Here is a 6,877-nt window from a genome sequence, read left to right as displayed (position 1 = left end):
AGTTATAAGCATTTATCCCTATTGGTTTCTAACGGCATTTGGGTTCAGTTTTTCATTTTCTTACGCAGTATGTACCGGTCTGTACACCCCTCCGCGTTACATTTTGAGGGAACCGAATCTAGTGTGCAAGTAGTACAATTTAATGATGAAATTATTTTGTCCAATACTGATTTGTGGGAGTGGATGAAAAGCTCAAAGCGTTTCTTTTAATGCAAAATTTAGTTCAATGTTGACCAAACCAGATGACATACCAGTTGGATTATCTATAAAAGGTTTTATTTTGTCTAATATTCTCTATTTTATTATCAAAGAAATCAATAAAGGCATTACTAGTGAGGTTTCCTGGAATCTGAGGTTCAGTGCCTGCTTGATTGCTGGGCGCAATCAGCTGTGATTTCAGCCGTTTCTAGGGCTTCTTAAGGAAGCTTGGTGAAACGGATCACTGCTGATTCGTTTTGGTCTCTTGCCGTAAGTCCTAGCCTTAGCTTAATATTGCTGCTCACTTCATGTTGATTAAAATATATATATATATATATATATATATATATATATATATATATATATATATATATATATATATATATAATAAAACATATCGCCCTGTTATTCCTATATCTGCCACGGTTAACAGACACAGTCTCAATGGTTTGGTAGGTAGGGAAGTAAGTTTTACTTAGCTGGGTAGGGAAGTAAGTTCTACTTAGCGAATGGCCGTTGAAAATCGTTTTTTTTTTTTTTTTTTTCCATTTTTGGGTGATGTCCTTAACTGTCTATCTGTCAGTTGTATATATCAGCACCATTATTTTGTTGTTTTGTTGTTAGCGCTTGCTAACAACTGTCCGGTCGATGCTACTTTGTTGCCTTTAGAAACGCAGAGCCGCTGCGTTAAGTTAAAATAAACTTTCGGTTTTGTTCTCAGAAGATGCTCTGGTGTTTCTTCTATCCTTTTATCTCATCAATAGATTATATTTCAAATTTCTCTAGGTGAAAATACCTTAAATGTTTGTTTTAGTTTAGGAGCTCATGCTTTTTGCTGCCATTTAAACTGGGTTCCAGAATGCAGAATGTGAGATGTATCCTTGATCGATACTGACATCTCTGCTGAGGTAGCGAGAGGTGGAAATGTCATCCAGGCTGGGCAGCGGACAGCCAGTGGTCCCCTGGGCTGTATTGATCACACTCTACAGTGCTTTTTTTTTTTTTTGTCTGCTGCTGAGCACCCCCCATACCATGCCATGATGTCGTACACAAGAATGCTGTCAATGATGGATCTCTACAATAGCACCAGCAGCTTGTTCTCCAGCTTGTTTCTCTTGAGAACCCTCAGGAAGTGGAGTTGCTGCAGAGCTTTCTTCACCACTACTGTTGTATTTGTAGACCAGGAGATCTGCACACCCAGGAACCTGATGGACACACGTTTATGTGAAGCGGGGCAAGGTCAGCCCTGCCCTTTCTGAAGTCCAGAATTAATTATTTTGTTTTCCTAGTGTTCAGTGGCAGGTTGTTTGCAGAGCACCATCCTGTCAGCCAATTTATCCCATTTTCCCCGAATTGGTCTGAGTAGATGCGTACCCTGTCTTATGAAGTATGCCAATAGATTCTTACATGTGTATCCTGACTTGGACCTGACATGGTGTTGGGATTGGGGGGATACTGCTGCCTCCTCCTGGTCCACCTTCCATGGGACCATGTTCCCCTCTCCAGCCACACTGGACACAACAGCAAAACAGGAGCAGTTGGAATTCAGCCTATTGCATTTCAGTAAATGTACCTGAGTTAGAAGGTGAGCTGATACCTTTGCCCATAGAAGAGCAGGTAGGCTGTTCTTGACCTGCATGTTAAGGATGGCTGCCTCAGTCGTTCTTGCAACTTTTGAACCACTGAATGCAGGCCCGTTGACAGTCTTGCTGGGGCCCGGGACAAGAAAGATTCATGTGACCCCACCACCCCCCCCCCCCCCCCCCCCCCCCCCCCCCAGCGCCAGCGGCACGAGGGTTTGCGCGAAAATGACGTAATCGCAGTGGCTCCGCCCATGCGCGAGGGCCTCGCGCGCAGTCGGTTCGCGAGGTCGTGCACCTCTCGAATTTTGTAACTTCGCGCGTGCCGCGCTTCAGCGCAATGAACAAAGTCATGTTTGTAGGGTTCATACACACACACATATATATATATATATATATATATATATATATATATATATATATATAAAAGGTGGAATTAAAGCACGTGTACGTCACTTTAAAGGTCCATTTCAATATTTTCCAGCACGTTAAACTTCATTAAGTTAAATATTTATACATATACTCGAAATGATTCGAAATAATTCGCTTTTTATCACATTATTTAATGGTTTATTTTCAAAACGCCCAATCTTAACGTCTTCACGAGAACTGTTCAGTCAGACAGCTATTTGTTGTGAAACGAAGTAGTTACAATTTCAAGCATTTTCAAGTACTTTACCCTAAATTCCAGCACTTTTCAAACCTGGAACACAATGCAACTTTAAAATTCGTCAGGTAAATGTTTTTCCTTTCTTTTCTGCGCTCCAGATTTCTGTATTTACTTTAACTATCCACCACTGTATTTCCCGCTGTTGGGCGGATACCGGCCGGCTACAGTCGGTGCTGGATCAAACCATTTTCCAGTGGGAGGCGGGGGTGTATGCACTTAATGGAAAATATGCAGATAGGTAAAAAACATATATATTTGAGCCATTGAGCTTATTATGAGTACATAATTTTATATTAATGAAAGATTTCAAGATTATTTAAAAATTATAGACTTTAAATAAAAAATAAATTGCTGGGCTCTTTGATGGGCCCCCCTGGCCCTAGGGCCCGGGACAACAGACCCGGTTGTCCCCCCCTGTCGAAGGGCCTGACTGAATGACAGCCAGCTCTCTCTTTCCTCCTCAGCTACGTAGCTGATGTAGTGCCCTGACGGGGTAGCAAGAGGTCCGCAGTCATTTTATAGTTTCTACTGCATGGGTGTGAATAATGTCAGACTTCTCACCACTGTCCGTGCGGACACCCAAATAAGACACCACAGCATTGAGCTGTGTGGAAACTAGGGCTGCCACAAACGATTATTTTTATAGTCGACTAATCACCTATTAATTTTTATGATTAGTCGACTAATCGGATCGTGCGTTAATTGAATATAAAACATACAGCTTATCACACTAGAATGCAACTGCTATTATATAATCATCATTAGATTTCAGCTAAAAATAAAAACAATTAAGATCATAGTTCATTAAACCTTTAATGAAATATGCAACTTGTTGCAACAATTATTAAAATAAGTATAAGGCACTGACTTAAACAACGCAAAAATAAATACAATAATAAAGAATTTTTTTTTTTTAGGTTTTTCTTTCTTTCATTTGTCTCTGGCATCAAACGTAGCTACATATAAATCAAATTAGGTAGGTACCTGAAACGAAGGAATTATTCACAAAAATAAAGTTTTGGTCTCACTGACGTTACAGAAAACACACGAATGCGTGCTAAGGCTAATGAAACAAATCGCCATCACTAATGTTATCTTTTACAGTTACCACGATAAGTAAGTACAAAGTTAGCGCTCTGTTTACGGTAACGTTAGCAGCTAACCTAGCAATTTAGATTACAGAGATGACGGTCCCTCTTCATCATTGTCATAATAAGCCACAACATGCTTCAGGTGCTCGTACATGGCGGTTGTGCTGCCGTGGAAGGAAAGTTCTGCCTTGCAGATATTGCACGCGTTTCGGAACCCGGTTACGGAAAATGATCCCACACTTTAGAGTTCCGTAGCCGGGTAGCCATGATACCAGTCTGTATAATGTCCTGGGATATCGTCCACTGTCTACCTCGGTTTCCACTACTGCGCATGTGCGTTAGGGACAGAAAGGCAGACGCGACTGCAGCAGTATGGAGAGAAAAAAAAAAAACGACGCATCGACTATTAAATTAGTCGTCGACATAATCGTGATTAGTCGACTAATCATGGCAGCTCTAGTGGAAACACATTCCTGTAAACAACACATACATGCGTTTTTTTCATATGATCCAAATGAAAATGCATCAGAGATCGTTGATATAGCGCTTTCTCATATCTATCTGTCTGTCTCGGCCTCTCTTTTGATCTCTATCTCTCCTCACCAGTGGGCTGACATGCTGTCCTTTCTCTACCTGTCCTTCTCTGCTAAATGTGTGAGGGTGGACAGAGAGGAGATTTGTCAGCCTGTTGTATGAGCTCACCTTAACTGCTGCCCGAGTGCAGACACCCCAGGAAGGACAGAGAGGTCCAGCTCTACTGGGATGTCCAAGTTTCTTAGCTTTTGGCCCAGCATGTCAAACCGCTTCATGTTTAGGATCAGAACTCCGTTCCAAAGAGAAAACTACTTAAGGACTTGAGGTGTGTGCGAGTTGGACTGGTTTAAAAATCATTGTTTCTGCTCATTTGCATAAGGTGAGACTCACTGTGGGAGTGAGGAGAACTCCATCACTTCATGTGCCTCGCTGCCTTGACCACATTCACAGTAAAACTCCAAAACTGTTGGCTGAAAATAGATTTTTTGAGAGTGACAAATTTGAATGGCAGCATGCCATAACGGTACTCTTGCTCAAATATAATAAAATGGCAATAAAAGTGTTATCCAGTAAAAGTGTGAGCTGGCGGACCTTGAAGTAACTGTGTAGGCTGTCAGTCATGGTAGAGCTCAGGTTAACAGAGAGGTGATTGTAGTTCTCCACAGTTGCACTCTGCAGTCCACAGCTCTGCTCCTGGACTTCAGCAGCAGCACAGTGAAAAAACAAAAGACTGTGTGCAGGTCTTGCATGTGGTACTGATGTGTTTTTAATGGCTCAGAGGGCTATGTAGCTGGACCTGTTCACAGTATTCTCCAAACACAGGGCACCAGACTGAAACACAGGCATTCAGGGCTCCCAGGAACTGCATCTTCTGTGTAGAGCTTTGAGTGATGAGCCTGGCCTGATGCAGATCTGTAAAACACACAGCAACAGGAAGAGCAATGTGATTTATATCTCTCAACATCACAGCAACCCCCTAAGCACTCGTATTTTAAAAGTTTATTTAGACACATAAATCCTCTGGTTCGGATAGAAACCATCATCTGGCAGCTGGATGGATCAGTCCAACTAGACCACTGAGCTCTGATGGGGCTCCAAAAGCAGGAGAGACTCAGTAGGCACTGAAGAGTGGCGTTCATATAGCAGGTATTCCCAATGTTGGGAAACCTAAGAGACCTTTTTAAAAATAGATTTAGTATTCTGTGTGATTTTGTATTAGATATTAAGACCGCTTCATCTGTGTAAGTTGTATAATTATGTAATGTTAAATAGGCTGCGTGGTAAAACACTGTGTTCTGTCATTACCCGAGCTTTTGGATGCCGGTGTATCTGACGGCTGAAACAGTGGGGGTGTGGCCTTGGCCCTCACCCTGGCCACTCTCAGTCCTCCTTTCCCTCATGATGTGTGGTTGTGACAAATTTAGTTTGCACATAAGCTTCTGTATGCACCTGAACTGCCACCAATCTTAATGAGAGTGAAGAAGTGTGAGATGAACATGGAGTTTGTGTTGTACACAAAATGTTCACTTACCTATCATTAGACAGAAGAGAAATTTTTTGTTGGTTTTAAATTTTTTCAGTTTCTCATTATTTATGAGTGGGGAAAAAATTACCATATTCATGTGACTACACAATTCATAAGGCTGAGATACTTTTCATACCTGGGAGCTGAGGGCCAGGAATGAGTAGGTAAGGTATTGTTGGAAATATCCACAGGACGAGAGGTAGGAGCAGTGTGGGTTAAGTGTTCCTCAGACGAAGAGGTGTATGAGGTGACATTCATGGAGTGACCCTCAGATGACACATGACTGTCAGACACTTTGGAGGATAACTTCATGCATCTCCACCATATTGTCTTCTTTGTCTCCTTCTTCTACCTCATTCTCCACACCCACTTTGTTGCTTTTCTGTAGAACAGCATTCATTGGTTTGACATTTCATTAGTATGTGACATATCTCGGTACACTATTAAAACCATCGAAATTTAAATGGGGAAGAAAATATTAATACTACTTTTTTTTTTTTCAATCATCTGTGCAAATTTTTCACTCAAATTTTTTACACATGATGAACCGGGCACTGGTTACTCCTTTTTAGACTATAATTTTAAATATTGTTCCCAAAGTATTTTAAAAAAGCTATAAATACCTTCATACATGAGCAAACACATATCCATTCTGTTTAGGAGATGTGGATGTGCTATATTTTGTCAATTGTGATTTTTTTTAACACCGCAATCGAAATTTGTCCTCCGCTTTTTACCCATCTGTGCAGTTAGAACACACTAGTGATTACTAGGGGGCTGTGGATCACACGTGTCCAGAGTGGTGGGCAGCCCTAGCCCGGCGCCCGGGAGCAGTTTGGGTTAGGTGCCTTGCTCAAGGGCACCTCAGTCATGGCCTCAGGTCTGGGAATCGAACCCACGACAAAAGGTAAAATGTACAGTATGCAACATTAGACTAAAGTCTTGTTCAAAAACAGTAATATTTAACTAACAGTATTAAAAAACAAAACAATTTTTTATTTTTTCTAGAAATCATTCCAGGTATCCAATGGAAAAGTAACAGATTACAACTGTCTAAACTTTGTAGTTGTAAAACAAGCTCGTCTTAGCTTCTCCAGAACCACCTCTACAACTCTGACTTAACAGCTGATTTGTGACAACAGTTGATGTGAAAAGCGCTCTTTAAATAACTTTGACTTAATACACACCAGCTAGTCTATACCATTAGCAAGACACTGAAGTTAGTTAAACAAGTTGGTAAGTTAGCCAATGCTAGCTAGTTAAATTCACCAGAACGTTC

At 41.2% G+C, this 6,877-nt stretch overlaps 1 long non-coding RNA gene across 1 annotated transcript; it reads right to left on the bottom strand.

Annotated features, from left to right (window-relative positions):
• Window positions 1-1,315: 1,315 nt before the first annotated feature.
• Window positions 1,316-5,893, bottom strand: LOC143513915 (uncharacterized). Its single transcript, XR_013130727.1, has 5 exons — window positions 5,735-5,893; window positions 4,665-4,985; window positions 4,464-4,543; window positions 1,606-1,709; window positions 1,316-1,403 (listed from the first exon to the last, which is right to left on the bottom strand). It is a non-coding gene; the product is annotated as an uncharacterized LOC143513915 (long non-coding RNA).
• Window positions 5,894-6,877: the final 984 nt, after the last annotated feature.

This window comes from Brachyhypopomus gauderio, chromosome 5 (assembly GCF_052324685.1).
Source record: "Brachyhypopomus gauderio isolate BG-103 chromosome 5, BGAUD_0.2, whole genome shotgun sequence".
Taxonomy (NCBI): domain Eukaryota; kingdom Metazoa; phylum Chordata; class Actinopteri; order Gymnotiformes; family Hypopomidae; genus Brachyhypopomus; species Brachyhypopomus gauderio.
The sequence above is the reverse complement of the archived record's forward strand: the minus strand, read 5'-3'. Positions and strand labels throughout refer to the sequence as shown.